Source organism: Symsagittifera roscoffensis, chromosome 1, assembly GCF_963678635.1.
Source record: "Symsagittifera roscoffensis chromosome 1, txSymRosc1.1, whole genome shotgun sequence".
Taxonomy (NCBI): Eukaryota; Metazoa; Xenacoelomorpha; order Acoela; family Convolutidae; genus Symsagittifera; species Symsagittifera roscoffensis.
In genome coordinates this window covers 42,126,873-42,145,810 of record NC_087062.1, presented here as the reverse complement: position 1 = coordinate 42,145,810, position 18,938 = coordinate 42,126,873, and the positions used below count along the sequence as shown (strand labels likewise).

General features: G+C 47.2%; 2 protein-coding genes across 2 annotated transcripts in view; one reads left to right on the top strand and one right to left on the bottom strand.

Annotated features, from left to right (window-relative positions):
• Positions 1-18,938, bottom strand: part of LOC134844597 (talin-1-like) — a 185,319-nt gene that overhangs the window by 86,542 nt on the left and 79,839 nt on the right. The window lies entirely within an intron of this gene.
• The window catches only part of LOC134844621 (huntingtin-interacting protein 1-like), a 477,037-nt gene continuing 474,484 nt past the window's right edge, over positions 16,386-18,938 (top strand). The window contains exon 1 of the mRNA XM_063861395.1: positions 16,386-16,395. The gene's annotated coding sequence lies outside the window, so the exon portion shown is untranslated. The remainder of the gene's footprint in view (positions 16,396-18,938) is intronic.

Below are 18,938 nucleotides of genomic sequence, written 5' to 3'. Positions count from 1 at the left end.
GTTTGCCTGCGAGTTGGGTCTGTTTCAGTGGAAACGGATGCCGTTTGGACTTTGCAATGCCACAGCCACGTTTCAGCGATTGATGGCACACGCGCTGATATGCGTGACAAAGAAGTATGGCAATCTGGTAATGTGCTACGTGGATGACGTGGTAATAGCAACGCCAACACTAGAAGACCACATTGAGAGACTGGACGAGGTGTTCGCGTGCATGAAAAGATCGGGGCTAAAGTGTAAACCATCAAAGTGCGAGATACTCAAGGACTCAGTAAAATACTTGGGCAGGATGGTAGACAAGCACGGCATCAGACCTGATCCAGACGCCGTGGAAGCAGTCCTAACCTGGAAGTTACCGAAGACGGAACACCAGTTGATGAGCTTCCTGGGCTTCGCTAACTACTACAGAGAGTTCATCAAAGGCTATGCGGACAAGGTGTACCCGATGCAAAAATTGATGAGGCACAAGGGCAAGAGGTTCACATGGAACAACGCAGCAGAAGAGTCATTCAAGAGGATAAAGAAAGAGCTATGCGAGGCACCAGTACTAGGGATGCCGACTGAGAAGGGGATGTACGTGCTGGACACGGATGCATCGGTAGTTGCAATTTCAGGAATTCTCCATCAGGAACAGGAATGGAATGGGAAGACAGTCTTGAGACCAATAGCGTACGGGAGCAAAGTCCTAAGTGACACAGAAATGAAGTACGGAGCACCGAAAGCAGAGATGTTCGCAGTGGTCACCTTTGTCGAGAAATACAGGGCATACCTAGGCAGTGAGCCCTTCAAGCTGCGAGTCGACAATCGAGCACTAAGCTGGCTGAAAACGTACTCAATGGACCAAAGTTACATTGGGAGGTGGATAGTTCGCTTGGACGGATACAACATGATAATTGAGCACAGAACACGGGATAAACATCAAAACGCCGACAGCTTGAGTAAGAAGACGGAGTTCTACGAGAGACAAGAACAAAGAGAGGCAGACAGACCTGAAATCAAAGAGGGCTTCTCCTTCATGGACAAGGAAACGTACGACAGTCTTCCTCTCACAAGATGGCTGGACAAATCAGGCAAACCGATTGAAGATCATCCCGAATTACCAAAAGAGCCTCTTGAAAAAACCATCTTGAAGAAGAACAGAAGGGTCCCGATAGAGGTAATACTCAAGTCGAAGATCGTGAGGGAAACACTTAAGGCGAAAGGCTATGATCTTAACCAGGTAGAAGCAGGAGCTGCACAGATAGATGATGACTTAATGAGGTTGCTCGAGAAACTATCAGATGATAAGCCCGTGATCCAAGAGAAGGGTCAGGAGGGACCGGAACTAACTATACTTCGGAGAAAAGAAACAGCGAACAATACTGACTCCTCAAAAGGAAGCGTCACTGATAGCAAAGATGTCGTGCGATCACTAGTTAACAAAATCCCCGAAAATATTCTGGAGCAGACAAAAGTCAGGAAAAAGAAAGTGACATTCAAAGAAGGAACTGAACATCTGGGACTAGATCAAGAGTCCGGGGAGTGGTCCAGGTTCACAGAAGAAGAGGAACCCGGAAAAGGAAAATTGTCCGGGGAGCGCGAAGAATGGGATGAAGACTCGGATGAGAGCAGCGAAGGCCAAGACAGTCTGTGCATGATATTAGCGGAAGAGAAGACAAGGCACCACGACAGGGAGTTACAAACTGACCCATCTTCAGGAACGTACAATCTGGACATACAAGAGATAAGAGGTGGTGAAGAACTTGAGAGAATAGCGGTTTCAAGAAAGCCATTCAGGGAAATATCATGCAACTCAAACGTCAGAACGAATCTGGTACCAGAAGACGACATGAAAATCGTGAAAAGGATGATATGCGTGAAACTGAGTGACGACATCCACAGCCCTGGTGAGATGAATGGACAGATCATGGCGCTAAAGGAGCATGTCAAGGCGAGATATAGGCTGTCAGACCTAATAAGAGCCCAGAAGAATGACAAAATGACAAGTAACCTCTCCAAATGGATCCAGTCGGGGGTCAAGGAGAAGGGGGAACTTGAGGAAGACAGCTACAAGACCTCGAGCCAGTTCTATAAAGAAAAGAAAGACTTACTTTATCACACAGCTGATGGGGTGGTAGCGTGCAAGAGGAGAGATGAGGAAAATATATTACACAAACACAACCTCATCATACTACCACAATTGTACCAAATGGAGGTGCTTTTCAGATCACACGACCAGATGGGCCACCAGGGGATAGACAAAGTACAACAAAGGATACTTCACAGGTTTGATTGGCCAGGAATGAGAAAAGCTTGCGAGAGATGGGTGAATGCCTGCCTGGCATGTCTCCAGGTAAAAGACCCAAGGAAGATGAAGTTTCCCCTCAAGTCCGTTGAGAGCTCAGAGTTCAATGAAGTGGTGCAGATAGACCATCAAAAATCTGCATGACGGAGTCGGGATATAACCAGATACTGGTTATAATAGATCACTTCACAAAGTTGGCGGAAGCGGTCCCGTGCCAAACAGCCTCGGTCGAGGAGACATGCGATCATTTGATAACGCATTGGATATCGCGGTATGGTTGTCCAATGACTTTCCAGTCGGACAAGGGCAAAGCTTTTGTGGGGGACTTTACAAAAGAATTGATGAAGAGATCGCACATTGCTCAAGCACACTCGACGACCTATCATGCACAGACCAATGGGTTGGTAGAGAGACAGAACAGGACACTGGTCAACATGTTAAGGGTGTACTGCTCAAGATACATGACGGACTGGGACAAATACCTGCCACAGGTAGTAGGAGCCTATAACAGTACACAGCACTCAACGACGGGCATCAGTCCTTTCATGATGTTGACGGGCAGGGAGAGGGCAATGCCTCTAACATTCTTCTACCCAGAATACGAGGGGAAGAGGACGTCGCCTCAGGCATATATGAAGGAAGCGATCAAAAGACAACAAGAGCTAAACGAGCTATGCAGGAGGAACACGGCGCAAGCGCAAATGAGACAACGCAAGAACTATGACGAAAAAATATTACAAGCAAAACCATATGAAGTGGGCCAGTACGTGTGGGTCTTCCAAAATGTCATACAGCCCAAGGGAACAAAGAAACTACTCAAGAAGTGGAGGGGACCATTCATGATAACGGAAGTACATCAACAAGGACGGTTCTACCGCTTGAGTACTGGGCGAGCAGCACATTACGAAAATCTGAAGCCTCACGTCCCGTCCCCGGAAGACTGGTGCCTACCGAAAGACATGGAGGGTCTCGATTACCTGGTGGTAGAGCCAGCGTGTGAAGTGAATGAAAAGGGCACCAGAGAGAAAAATGATGGCAATGAAAACTTGAGCTTGGACGACAATGAAAAGATAGAGGTGGAGTCTGAAGCAGGATCGTTTGCAGAAGAAGACTGGAACGACCCGGAGCAAGATGAGGTGCCGAAGTGGATGGAGCCAGATCGACCAATATCACTGGGAACCAGAACTGGCAATCGTAAACGGACGGGTATGAGATACAACAGATACGGGGATGACTTCTTGATTGACAAGATACAACCAGACAAATTGGGCGAGGAATTACTGAGTGCAGGCGAACTGGAAGCCGAAGAGGAATGGCAGGTCATTGATGATGGTGGACACTATCCGCAGGAAGATTACTCGACACCAGAAATGGAGACGGACCTCGAACAGAGCGAGATAGAGAGGAGGGAGAACACGAACTTGAGGATACTAGAGTGGATACGCGACGTCAAAGACGAAGGCCATGGAGGACAGAGTATCCAGCAAGTCGACGTGTCAGCGGAAAAACACAAGAAGTCAGAAGACCCTCTCTTCGGCTGGACGGCGACAGACAGGCCGCTGGACATTCCACCGGACAATTCAGACCCGACAACATCGACGGGGACGTCGATAAATATTTTTGTCCGGGGAGTGGGGGTAGGACTTACCCACACCAAAAATTTGATGATAAAGAAGCTCAAGGAAGTGAGAGAAACAAGCGAATTAGAACTGGAAGAACAAGAGCCAGAGCCTAACATAGGCCGGAATTTCAAAACGAATTTTGAAATACCCAATCAGTACTCGGAAAACATCATGATAACAGATAGTGACTTCATCCTGTCAAAAAGAACGAGCGCGATCTGCATCACGGCTGACATGAGTTTCAAATCAAGACTGGAAGCTGACTTCAAGAGAGAATACCAGAACGTAGAGTTTCTGTTCAGACAGAGACCAGGACTGGGAGGGATGGCAGCGCTCCCACCATCAGTAGCAAGGGTCCCGGGGAAATACCTGTGCTTCCTAGTGACGAGGGTCAATGACAGGAACACAATTGATCCCGAACACGTAATGTTGGCACTAACAAGACTACGAGACTTCATGATTGAAAGAGGGATAACAGAGGTCTCAATGCCGGTGTATGACCCAAACAGGGGCAAACTGAGCCCAAGGGAATTGTACGCTATCATACATGTAGTCTTTGCAGAAACTGAGATAGTGGTGTATCTTCACAAAAAGTACTACTTGAGCATCGCCTGAGTCGGGTACACGGGGGTGTCGAGTCGGGTGTGAGGGAGGAGTCTTGAGCTAGGTACTGGGGTACAAAACAGGTAAGGGATCTTAGGGGTGATTGGCATGACAATTATTATTTTAAATGATTGATGGTGCTAAAACATAAAATGTATCTGCATGTTTTTAGAAAATTTCAATTGAACTATTTTAGTAGGGCGAAAAGGAGAGGGTTTTTAATCATAAAAGTAATGGGGTTTTCTGGTTAGAGACACAGCTTGTCGGTCTTAAAAATCGGGTGTTATTTTCAGATTGATTTGTTGAACTCACATTGACTACTCACCTATATTCAATTGAAGGAAGAAAACGATAACTCAAAAAGATAACTCAAGTTGCTCAGGTAAAACTCAAGTTGCTCAGGCAAAACTCAAGTTGCTAATACTCAAGGACTCAATTGAAATTACAGAAATGGCAGATCGATTCTGGAAGTCCATGCCATCGGCTCTGAAAAAGCCCACACTTGACGGATTGTACAGGCGGCTGAGGGACCTGGATTATACTCAAGTGGACGAGAGAATGGCAGTGATGCTGAATGCCATCCTCCAATTGGAGGAACAGGGGGAGTGTCGGGAGTCTGCGACGGATGCGGTTTTGATGGTAGGCTACACCAATGATGGAGTGTCCAATCAAGAACAAACCAGATGGCTGTCCTGGAACGTGGATGGGGCGATAAGGGGGTTCGATTTGGCGAGGAACCCTGGCCTGAACAACAATACGGAGTATGGCGCGGGGGAATTCCCACTGCCGGTCAGACCATCAGTCAGGTCCACGAGCCAGAGTACGAGTAAAGTACTATCGATGACACGGGCACAGCAGACGGGGGAAGTTTATCCGGACGTCAGTGCCATGAAGAGAGAACTCGAGAGGACCCAGCGGGAAAGGAACAAGGCGAACCTCGACCGGGATCAAGCGGTGCTTGAGAGGGATCAAGCGCGGAGAGAACTGGACATGATGAGAGCTGAACAGCTACAGGCAGAAAGGGTGCGGGAGAATGCCGCGAATTGTGAGCAGCTGAAGCAGGCTCTCGAGAGAGATCAGGCAAAACTTGAGAGGATCCAGCGACAACAACGCGAGCTCGATATGCAGAAAGGGGCTAGGCCCAAAGAACGGGTAGTGACTGGCTCAAGGCCAGAGTCACGCATGGAAGTAGATGAAGCTCCTAGGTCGAAGGGACGATTCAACCTCGACCGTGCGGCTCAAGAACATATGAACGAGGGGCTGGAGGTATGGATACCGCCCGAATCAGCGTCCTCCCTGCGTTTCAAAAGTGGTTCCTAGATGATCTCGAGAGCTTGAGAAGAAGGAGTGACCCAGAAGAATCTACCAATAGAAGAAACTTCAGCATAGCCTCAAAGTTCATTGATGGGGTAAAGAGTGATGACTTGAGAACGATGTTAGCAACGTATTACACATTGTCGAAAGATAATGCGCCAACTCCAGAAGAGATGAGGCAGAAGTCAAGGGAATACATGCTGATGAAACCCAAGAAATACTCGTACTCAGACAACAGGAACACCCAAGGGGGGAGTCAGCCACAGAGGTCGCCATGGTACAAGCCCAGAGATGACATGGACAAACGCAGGTCGTGTGCTAACTGCGGGTCAGTTGATCATCATGTGGCGGATTGCACGACATACAAACAGGGCATGAAGAGTTTGTGATATGCACCTGATGAGGAAGATATGAGTCAGATGGAAGAATACGAGTTCTATAGCGGCTTGATCACCAAAATAGGTGCAAGATGCTTCTTCTGCAACCAAGAAGGGCACTTCAGGATGGACTGTCCGTTGTTTTGGGAAGCGGTCAAGAATCAGAGTCATCCGAAACACAAGTTGGCGCTAGCAGCGGTGCAGAACCAGAGAAACAGACAAGGTGAATTTGAGACGAAGAAACTTGAGGGACCAAACGTAGAGCTACCAACGAAATCAATGAAAACTGTAACACAATGTGGTAGTGCAGCAGAGGCCACGGCGAAGAAAGCCCCAGGAATAGATTACGAGAAGGCGGCAGCGGAGGCCATCAACAAAGTGAAGCAGGATCTGGCAGCGAAAGAAATAGAACAACGACTAAAGCAGGAGATCGAAAAGCAGAATTTCAACGAAGCATTAACTGGATCGAAGCCAGCACCAGAGGCTGTATCGGGCTCGACAAAGACTGGAAATTGTAACACTGTAAAGATGGTGACAGGAAAACCATTCGGCATATCAAAAATCGGGGCTAGAATAATGTCGATAATCACAGTGGGCGGCCACGAGGTAACCAGAAACTTGAGCGAACCGAGCGACCAGACAATAATGCACATTGATGTGTACGCAGATTACTTGAGTTTAATAAGCCCACAATCGACTTCTAGAGCATTGAGAGCACTACTCACGCGAGGGGGTAGCAAGTCGGTACGTGTTGATAACAGATACACAGAAGCTTATGGTCCACATGAGGTGATGTTAAATATAGATGGAATCAACATCTATACCAAAACAATGATAACATGTGATGAAGACCTAATTGGGCAAATCTACGTAGGGAAGGAAGAGTTAAAGGTGAGATCGATTGGACACTGTGCCATGCTTGAAGAAGATGCGATGCACATCGGGACAGAGGCAGATGTGACAGGGCACGTGCTAGACATAAGTGGCAAGAAGACTCAGTTACGTGGGTTACTTGATACGGGAGCGGTCTTGAGTGTCATACCAATCGAAACTTGGGAACGAATGGGCTTCAACAAAGATGACTTGATAGATTCGAGAATACGGTTGTCGGCTGCGAACAAAGGGGCCCTGCGCGTGTTGGGCAGAACGCCGATAATAGCGCTCAATCTGGGGGAACGTAACCTGTGGATGAGTTTTCTTGTAGTAGAAAACCTAGATGAGTCTGACCAATTTATTTTAGGCAGAGACTTCATCAGGAACTTTGATGTAGCGATTGATCTAAACAACGCAATGTTCAGGATACGGAACCCGGATAGGAGGTACGCAATCAAACCGGTAAATTTAATAATAGCAAATGAAAGCAAAGCACCGGTGTTCTTGAGTAGGAGGGTGAGGCTAAAGGCGAATGAAGCGGCAATCGTAGGCTTGCGGATGAAAAATTACAATGAATTAAGTGACAATAAGCAAGTGTGTATAGTTCCGAATCCTAATAGTCAAAGTGCTGCTGTTTTAGGAAGATCATTCTCAATAACGAAGAGCGGCCTCTGCGTCAGTGTCTTGTTGACTACCCTTGATATACCGATCACGATACAGAGAGGAAGGAAACTGGGATATGCTTTACCGGTTAAAACTCGATATGAAACAATTGAGAACTGAAAACCGAATGAAGTTGTTGATTGTCCCAATCACAGGGACAAAATTTGTATCTTGAGACGATTGCAGAAAATAAAAGATTCTTCAGGTCTTATTAAATCACTTAAGTCAGAAACGGACGATGGGCTGTCGAGCTGTTCGAACTTTCCAGAGCGACCCACACTAGATGAATTGCAAACTGATAAACCGGTTCTGCCGGAGATTGAACATTTGAGGGGCAAACTGAAAGATGAACAGCTCGAAGCCATCAAGGACGTACTAGAGCGGAACGAAGAAGTTTTTTCGAAGCACAAAGCGGATATCGGGTGTTGTAATTTCGTTGAGCATGAAACAGAACTTGAGGAGAACGCGGTACCGCACAGGGAGGGGGCGAGGCGCATGACCCCGCACAAATCGGAGGCGTGTAGAAAAGAGATCGAAACGTTACTAGAGTATGACATGATAGAACCATCCAAGTCACCGTGGGCGTGTGGAGTAGTGATGGCCAAAAAGAAAGGCGATTAGTTGAGGTTTTGTTTTGACTTTCGATACCTGAACTCCGTCACGGTGAAGGATGCCTATCCCATACCTAAGGATTGATGAGAGCCTCTCGAAGTTAGGTGATGCAAAATTTTTTACGACTCTTGATTTAGGCTCGGCCTTTTGGCAGGTACCACTACGGAAGAAGGACAGGGACAAGACAGGGTTTGCCTGCGAGTTGGGTCTGTTTCAGTGGAAACGGATGCCGTTTGGACTTTGCAATGCCACAGCCACGTTTCAGCGATTGATGGCACACGCGCTGATAGGCGTGACAAAGAAGTATGGCAATCTGGTAATGTGCTACGTGGATGACGTGGTAATAGCAACGCCAACACTAGAAGACCACATTGAGAGACTGGACGAGGTGTTCGCGTGCATGAAAAGATCGGGGCTAAAGTGTAAACCATCAAAGTGCGAGATACTCAAGGACTCAGTAAAATACTTGGGCAGGATGGTAGACAAGCACGGCATCAGACCTGATCCAGACGCCGTGGAAGCAGTCCTAACCTGGAAGTTACCGAAGACGGAACACCAGTTGATGAGCTTCCTGGGCTTCGTTAACTACTACAGAGAGTTCATCAAAGGCTATGCGGACAAGGTGTACCCGATGCAACAATTGATGAGGCACAAGGGCAAGAGGTTCACATGGAACAACGCAGCAGAAGAGTCATTCAAGAGGATAAAGAAAGAGCTATGCGAGGCACCACTACTAGGGATGCCGACTGAGAAGGGGATGTACGTGCTGGACACGGATGCATCGGTAGTTGCAATTTCAGGAATTCTCCATCAGGAACAAGAATGGAATGGGAAGACAGTCTTGAGACCAATAGCGTACGGGAGCAAAGTCCTAAGTGACACAGAAATGAAGTACGGAGCACCGAAAGCAGAGATGTTCGCAGTGGTCACCTTTGTCGAGAAATACAGGGCATACCTAGGCAGTGAGCCCTTCAAGCTGCGAGTCGACAATCGAGCACTAAGCTGGCTGAAAACGTACTCAATGGACCAAAGTTACATTGGGAGGTGGATAGTTCGCTTGGACGGATACAACATGATAATTGAGCACAGAACACGGGATAAACATCAAAACGCCGACAGCTTGAGTAAGAAGACGGAGTTCTACGAGAGACAAGAACAAAGAGAGGCAGACAGACCTGAAATCAAAGAGGGCTTCTCCTTCATGGACAAGGAAACGTACGACAGTCTTCCTCTCACAAGATGGCTGGACAAATCAGGCAAACCGATTGAAGATCATCGCGAATTACCAAAAGAGCCTCTTGAAAAAACCATCTTGAAGAAGAACAGAAGGGTCCCGATAGAGGTAATACTCAAGTCGAAGATCGTGAGGGAAACACTTAAGGCGAAAGGCTATGATCTTAACCAGGTAGAAGCAGGAGCTGCACAGATAGATGATGACTTAATGAGGTTGCTCGAGAAACTATCAGATGATAAGCCCGTGATCCAAGAGAAGGGTCAGGAGGGACCGGAACTAACTATACTTCGGAGAAAAGAAACAGCGAACAATACTGACTCCTCAAAAGGAAGCGTCACTGATAGCAAAGATGTCGTGCGATCACTAGTTAACAAAATCCCCGAAAATATTCTGGAGCAGACAAAAGTCAGGAAAAAGAAAGTGACATTCAAAGAAGGAACTGAACATCTGGGACTAGATCAAGAGTCCGGGGAGTGGTCCAGGTTCACAGAAGAAGAGGAACCCGGATAAGGAAAATTGTCCGGGGAGCGTGAAGAATGGGATGAAGACTCGGATGAGAGCAGCGAAGGCCAAGACAGTCTGTGCATGATATTAGCGGAAGAGAAGACAAGGCACCACGACAGGGAGTTACAAACTGACCCATCTTCAGGAACGTACAATCTGGACATACAAGAGATAAGAGGTGGTGAAGAACTTGAGAGAATAGCGGTTTCAAGAAAGCCATTCAGGGAACTATCGTGCAACTCAAACGTCAGAACGAATCTGGTACCAGAAGACGACATGAAAATCGTGAAAAGGATGATATGCGTGAAACTGAGTGACGACATCCACAGCCCTGGTGAGATGAATGGACAGATCATGGCGCTAAAGGAGCATGTCAAGGCGAGATATAGGCTGTCAGACCTAATAAGAGCCCAGAAGAATGACAAAATGACAAGTAACCTCTCCAAATGGATCCAGTCGGGGGTCAAGGAGAAGGGGGAACTTGAGGAAGACAGCTACAAGACCTCGAGCCAGTTCTATAAAGAAAAGAAAGACTTACTTTATCACACAGCTGATGGGGTGGTAGCGTGCAAGAGGAGAGATGAGGAAAATATATTACACAAACACAACCTCATCATACTACCACAATTGTACCAAATGGAGGGGCTTTTCAGATCACACGACCAGATGGGCCACCAGGGGATAGACAAAGTACAACAAAGGATACTTCACAGGTTTGATTGGCCAGGAATGAGAAAAGCTTGCGAGAGATGGGTGAATGCCTGCCTGGCATGTCTCCAGGTAAAAGACCCAAGGAAGATGAAGTTTCCCCTCAAGTCCGTTGAGAGCTCAGAGTTCAATGAAGTGGTGCAGATAGACCATCAAAAATCTGCATGACGGAGTCGGGATATAACCAGATACTGGTTATAATAGATCAGTTCACAAAGTTGGCGGAAGCGGTCCCGTGCCAAACAGCCTCGGTCGAGGAGACATGCGATCATTTGATAACGCATTGGATATCGCGGTATGGTTGTCCAATGACTTTCCAGTCGGACAACGGCAAAGCTTTTGTGGGGGACTTTACAAAAGAATTGATGAAGAGATCGCACATTGCTCAAGCACACTCGACGACCTATCATGCACAGACCAATGGGTTGGTAGAGAGACAGAACAGGACACTGGTCAACATGTTAAGGGTGTACTGCTCAAGATACATGACGGACTGGGACAAATACCTGCCACAGGTAGTAGGAGCCTATAACAGTACACAGCACTCAACGACGGGCATCAGTCCTTTCATGATGTTGACGGGCAGGGAGAGGGCAATGCCTCTAACATTCTTCTACCCAGAATACGAGGGGAAGAGGACGTCGCCTCAGGCATATATGAAGGAAGCGATCAAAAGACAACAAGAGCTAAACGAGCTATGCAGGAGGAACACGGCGCAAGCGCAAATGAGACAACGCAAGAACTATGACGAAAAAATATTACAAGCAAAACCATATGAAGTGGGCCAGTACGTGTGGGTCTTCCAAAATGTCATACAGCCCAAGGGAACAAAGAAACTACTCAAGAAGTGGAGGGGACCATTCATGATAACGGAAGTACATCAACAAGGACGGTTCTACCGCTTGAGTACTGGGCGAGCAGCACATTACGAAAATCTGAAGCCTCACGTCCCGTCCCCGGAAGACTGGTGCCTACCGAAAGACATGGAGGGTCTCGAGTACCTGGTGGTAGAGCCAGCGTGTGAAGTGAATGAAAAGGGCACCAGAGAGAAAAATGATGGCAATGAAAACTTGAGCTTGGACGACAATGAAAAGATAGAGGTGGAGTCTGAAGCAGGATCGTTTGCAGAAGAAGACTGGAACGACCCGGAGCAAGATGAGGTGCCGAAGTGGATGGAGCCAGATCGACCAATATCACTGGGAACCAGAACTGGCAATCGTAAACGGACGGGTATGAGATACAACAGATACGGGGATGACTTCTTGATTGACAAGATACAGCCAGACAAATTGGGCGAGGAATTACTGAGTGCAGGCGAACTGGAAGCCGAAGAGGAATGGCAGGTCATTGATGATGGTGGACACTATCCGCAGGAAGATTACTCGACACCAGAAATGGAGACGGACCTCGAACAGAGCGAGATAGAGAGGAGGGAGAACACGAACTTGAGGATACTAGAGTGGATACGCGACGTCAAAGACGAAGGCCATGGAGGACAGAGTATCCAGCAAGTCGACGTGTCAGCGGAAAAACACAAGAAGTCAGAAGACCCTCTCTTCGGCTGGACGGCGACAGACAGGCCGCTGGACATTCCACCGGACAATTCAGACCCGACAACATCGACGGGGACGTCGATAAATATTTTTGTCCGGGGAGTGGGGGTAGGACTTACCCACACCGAAAATTTGATGATAAAGAAGCTCAAGGAAGTGAGAGAAACAAGCGAATTAGAACTGGAAGAACAAGAGCCAGAGCCTAACATAGGCCGGAATTTCAAAACGAATTTTGAAATACCCAATCAGTACTCGGAAAACATCATGATAACAGATAGTGACTTCATCCTGTCAAACAGAACGAGCGCGATCTGCATCACGGCTGACATGAGTTTCAAATCAAGACTGGAAGCTGACTTCAAGAGAGAATACCAGAACGTAGAGTTTCTGTTCAGACAGAGACCAGGACTGGGAGGGATGGCAGCGCTCCCACCATCAGTAGCAAGGGTCCCGGGGAAATACCTGTGCTTCCTAGTGACGAGGGTCAATGACAGGAACACAATTGATCCCGAACACGTAATGTTGGCACTAACAAGACTACGAGACTTCATGATTGAAAGAGGGATAACAGAGGTCTCAATGCCGGTGTATGACCCAAACAGGGGCAAACTGAGCCCAAGGGAATTGTACGCTATCATACATGTAGTCTTTGCAGAAACTGAGATAGTGGTGTATCTTCACAAAAAGTACTACTTGAGCATCGCCTGAGTCGGGTACACGGGGGTGTCGAGTCGGGTGTGAGGGAGGAGTCTTGAGCTAGGTACTGGGGTACAAAACATGTAAGGGATCTTAGGGGTGATTGGCATGACAATTATTATTTTAAATGATTGATGGTGCTAAAACATAAAATGTATCTGCATGTTTTTAGAAAATTTCAATTGAACTATTTTAGTAGGGCGAAAAGGAGAGGGTTTTTAATCATAAAAGTAATGGGGTTTTCTGGTTAGAGACACAGCTTGTCGGTCTTAAAAATCGGGTGTTATTTTCAGATTGATTTGTTGAACTCACATTGACTACTCACCTATATTCAATTGAAGGAAGAAAACGATAACTCAAAAAGATAACTCAAGTTGCTCAGGTAAAACTCAAGTTGCTCAGGCAAAACTCAAGTTGCTAATACTCAAGGACTCAATTGAAATTACAGAAATGGCAGATCGATTCTGGAAGTCCATGCCATCGGCTCTGAAAAAGCCCACACTTGACGGATTGTACAGGCGGCTGAGGGACCTGGATTATACTCAAGTGGACGAGAGAATGGCAGTGATGCTGAATGCCATCCTCCAATTGGAGGAACAGGGGGAGTGTCGGGAGTCTGCGACGGATGCGGTTTTGATGGTAGGCTACACCAATGATGGAGTGTCCAATCAAGAACAAACCAGATGGCTGTCCTGGAACGTGGATGGGGCGATAAGGGGGTTCGATTTGGCGAGGAACCCTGGCCTGAACAACAATACGGAGTATGGCGCGGGGGTCAGTTTATCCGGACGTCAGTGCCATGAAGAGAGAACTCGAGAGGACCCAGCGGGAAAGGAACAAGGCGAACCTCGACCGGGATCAAGCGGTGCTTGAGAGGGATCAAGCGCGGAGAGAACTGGACATGATGAGAGCTGAACAGCTACAGGCAGAAAGGGTGCGGGAGAATGCCGCGAATTGTGAGCAGCTGAAGCAGGCTCTCGAGAGAGATCAGGCAAAACTTGAGAGGATCCAGCGACAACAACGCGAGCTCGATATGCAGAAAGGGGCTAGGCCCAAAGAACGGGTAGTGACTGGCTCAAGGCCAGAGTCACGCATGGAAGTAGATGAAGCTCCTAGGTCGAAGGGACGATTCAACCTCGACCGTGCGGCTCAAGAACATATGAACGAGGGGCTGGAGGTATGGATACCGCCCGAATCAGCGTCCTCCCTGCGTGTCAAAAGTGGTTCCTAGATGATCTCGAGAGCTTGAGAAGAAGGAGTGACCCAGAAGAATCTACCAATAGAAGAAACTTCAGCATAGCCTCAAAGTTCATTGATGGGGTAAAGAGTGATGACTTGAGAACGATGTTAGCAACGTATTACACATTGTCGAAAGATAATGCGCCAACTCCAGAAGAGATGAGGCAGAAGTCAAGGGAATACATGCTGATGAAACCCAAGAAATACTCGTACTCAGACAACAGGAACACCCAAGGGGGGAGTCAGCCACAGAGGTCGCCATGGTACAAGCCCAGAGATGACATGGACAAACGCAGGTCGTGTGCTAACTGCGGGTCAGTTGATCATCATGTGGCGGATTGCACGACATACAAACAGGGCATGAAGAGTTTGTGATATGCACCTGATGAGGAAGATATGAGTCAGATGGAAGAATACGAGTTCTATAGCGGCTTGATCACCAAAATAGGTGCAAGATGCTTCTTCTGCAACCAAGAAGGGCACTTCAGGATGGACTGTCCGTTGTTTTGGGAAGCGGTCAAGAATCAGAGTCATCCGAAACACAAGTTGGCGCTAGCAGCGGTGCAGAACCAGAGAAACAGACAAGGTGAATTTGAGACGAAGAAACTTGAGGGACCAAACGTAGAGCTACCAACGAAATCAATGAAAACTGTAACACAATGTGGTAGTGCAGCAGAGGCCACGGCGAAGAAAGCCCCAGGAATAGATTACGAGAAGGCGGCAGCGGAGGCCATCAACAAAGTGAAGCAGGATCTGGCAGCGAAAGAAATAGAACAACGACTAAAGCAGGAGATCGAAAAGCAGAATTTCAACGAAGCATTAACTGGATCGAAGCCAGCACCAGAGGCTGTATCGGGCTCGACAAAGACTGGAAATTGTAACACTGTAAAGATGGTGACAGGAAAACCATTCGGCATATCAAAAATCGGGGCTAGAATAATGTCGATAATCACAGTGGGCGGCCACGAGGTAACCAGAAACTTGAGCGAACCGAGCGACCAGACAATAATGCACATTGATGTGTACGCAGATTACTTGAGTTTAATAAGCCCACAATCGACTTCTAGAGCATTGAGAGCACTACTCACGCGAGGGGGTAGCAAGTCGGTACGTGTTGATAACAGATACACAGAAGCTTATGGTCCACATGAGGTGATGTTAAATATAGATGGAATCAACATCTATACCAAAACAATGATAACATGTGATGAAGACCTAATTGGGCAAATCTACGTAGGGAAGGAAGAGTTAGAGGTGAGATCGATTGGACACTGTGCCATGCTTGAAGAAGATGCGATGCACATCGGGACAGAGGCAGATGTGACAGGGCACGTGCTAGACATAAGTGGCAAGAAGACTCAGTTACGTGGGTTACTTGATACGGGAGCGGTCTTGAGTGTCATACCAATCGAAACTTGGGAACGAATGGGCTTCAACAAAGATGACTTGATAGATTCGAGAATACGGTTGTCGGCTGCGAACAAAGGGGCCCTGCGCGTGTTGGGCAGAACGCCGATAATAGCGCTCAATCTGGGGGAACGTAACCTGTGGATGAGTTTTCTTGTAGTAGAAAACCTAGATGAGTCTGACCAATTTATTTTAGGCAGAGACTTCATCAGGAACTTTGATATAGCGATTGATCTAAACAACGCAATGTTCAGGATACGGAACCCGGATAGGAGGTACGCAATCAAACCGGTAAATTTAATAATAGCAAATGAAAGCAAAGCACCGGTGTTCTTGAGTAGGAGGGTGAGGCTAAAGGCGAATGAAGCGGCAATCGTAGGCTTGCGGATGAAAAATTACAATGAATTAAGTGACAATAAGCAAGTGTGTATAGTTCCGAATCCTAATAGTCAAAGTGCTGCTGTTTTAGGAAGATCATTCTCGAACACGAAGAGCGGCCTCTGCGTCAGTGTCTTGTTGACTACCCTTGATATACCGATCACGATACAGAGAGGAAGGAAACTGGGATATGCTTTACCGGTTAAAACTCGATATGAAACAATTGAGAACTGAAAACCGAATGAAGTTGTTGATTGTCCCAATCACAGGGACAAAATTTGTATCTTGAGACGATTGCAGAAAATAAAAGATTCTTCAGGTCTTATTAAATCACTTAAGTCAGAAACGGACGATGGGCTGTCGAGCTGTTCGAACTTTCCAGAGCGACCCACACTAGATGAATTGCAAACTGATAAACCGGTTCTGCCGGAGATTGAACATTTGAGGGGCAAACTGAAAGATGAACAGCTCGAAGCCATCAAGGACGTACTAGAGCGGAACGAAGAAGTTTTTTCGAAGCACAAAGCGGATATCGGGTGTTGTAATTTCGTTGAGCATGAAGCAGAACTTGAGGAGAACGCGGTACCGCACAGGGAGGGGGCGAGGCGCATGACCCCGCACAAATCGGAGGCGTGTAGAAAAGAGATCGAAACGCTACTAGAGTATGACATGATAGAACCATCCAAGTCACCGTGGGCGTGTGGAGTAGTGATGGCCAAAAAGAAAGGCGACCAGTTGAGGTTTTGTTTTGACTTTCGATACCTGAACTCCGTCACGGTGAAGGATGCCTATCCCATACCTAAGGATTGATGAGAGCCTCTCGAAGTTAGGTGATGCAAAATTTTTTACGACTCTTGATTTAGGCTCGGCCTTTTGGCAGGTACCACTACGGAAGAAGGACAGGGACAAGACAGGGTTTGCCTGCGAGTTGGGTCTGTTTCAGTGGAAACGGATGCCGTTTGGACTTTGCAATGCCACAGCCACGTTTCAGCGATTGATGGCACACGCGCTGATAGGCGTGACAAAGAAGTATGGCAATCTGGTAATGTGCTACGTGGATGACGTGGTAATAGCAACGCCAACACTAGAAGACCACATTGAGAGACTGGACGAGGTGTTCGCGTGCATGAAAAGATCGGGGCTAAAGTGTAAACCATCAAAGTGCGAGATACTCAAGGACTCAGTAAAATACTTGGGCAGGATGGTAGACAAGCACGGCATCAGACCTGATCCAGACGCCGTGGAAGCAGTCCTAACCTGGAAGTTACCGAAGACGGAACACCAGTTGATGAGCTTCCTGGGCTTCGCTAACTACTACAGAGAGTTCATCAAAGGCTATGCGGACAAGGTGTACCCGATGCAACAATTGATGAGGCACAAGGGCAAGAGGTTCACATGGAACAACGCAGCAGAAGAGTCATTCAAGAGGATAAAGAAAGAGCTATGCGAGGCACCAGTACTAGGGATGCCGACTGAGAAGGGGATGTACGTGCTGGACACGGATGCATCGGTAGTTGCAATTTCAGGAATTCTCCATCAGGAACAAGAATGGAATGGGAAGACAGTCTTGAGACCAATAGCGTACGGGAGCAAAGTCCTAAGTGACACAGAAATGAAGTACGGAGCACCGAAAGCAGAGATGTTCGCAGTGGTCACCTTTGTCGAGAAATACAGGGCATACCTAGGCAGTGAGCCCTTCAAGCTGCGAGTCGACAATCGAGCACTAAGCTGGCTGAAAACGTACTCAATGGACCAAAGTTACATTGGGAGGTGGATAGTTCGCTTGGACGGATACAACATGATAATTGAGCACAGAACACGGGATAAACATCAAAACGCCGACAGCTTGAGTAAGAAGACGGAGTTCTACGAGAGACAAGAACAAAGAGAGGCAGACAGACCTGAAATCAAAGAGGGCTTCTCCTTCATGGACAAGGAAACGTACGACAGTCTTCCTCTCACAAGATGGCTGGACAAATCAGGCAAACCGATTGAAGATCATCCCGAATTACCAAAAGAGCCTCTTGAAAAAACCATCTTGAAGAAGAACAGAAGGATCCCGATAGAGGTAATACTCAAGTCGAAGATCGTGAGGGAAACACTTAAGGCGAAAGGCTATGATCTTAACCAGGTAGAAGCAGGAGCTGCACAGATAGATGATGACTTAATGAGGTTGCTCGAGAAACTATCAGATGATAAGCCCGTGATCCAAGAGAAGGGTCAGGAGGGACCGGAACTAACTATACTTCGGAGAAAAGAAACAGCGAACAATACTGACTCCTCAAAAGGAAGCGTCACTGATAGCAAAGATGTCGTGCGATCACTAGTTAACAAAATCCCCGAAAATATTCTGGAGCAGACAAAAGTCAGGAAAAAGAAAGTGACATTCAAAGAAGGAACTGAACATCTGGGACTAGATCAAGAGTCCGGGGAGTGGTCCAGGTTCACAGAAGAAGAGGAACCCGGAAAAGGAAAATTGTCCGGGGAGCGTGAAGAATGGGATGAAGACTCGGATGAGAGCAGCGAAGGCCAAGACAGTCTGTGCATGATATTAGCGGAAGAGAAGACAAGGCACCACGACAGGGAGTTACAAACTGACCCATCTTCAGGAACGTACAATCTGGACATACAAGAGATAAGAGGTGGTGAAGAACTTGAGAGAATAGCGGTTTCAAGAAAGCCATTCAGGGAACTATCGTGCAACTCAAACGTCAGAACGAATCTGGTACCAGAAGACGACATGAAAATCGTGAAAAGGATGATATGCGTGAAACTGAGTGACGACATCCACAGCCCTGGTGAGATGAATGGACAGATCATGGCGCTAAAGGAGCATGTCAAGGCGAGATATAGGCTGTCAGACCTAATAAGAGC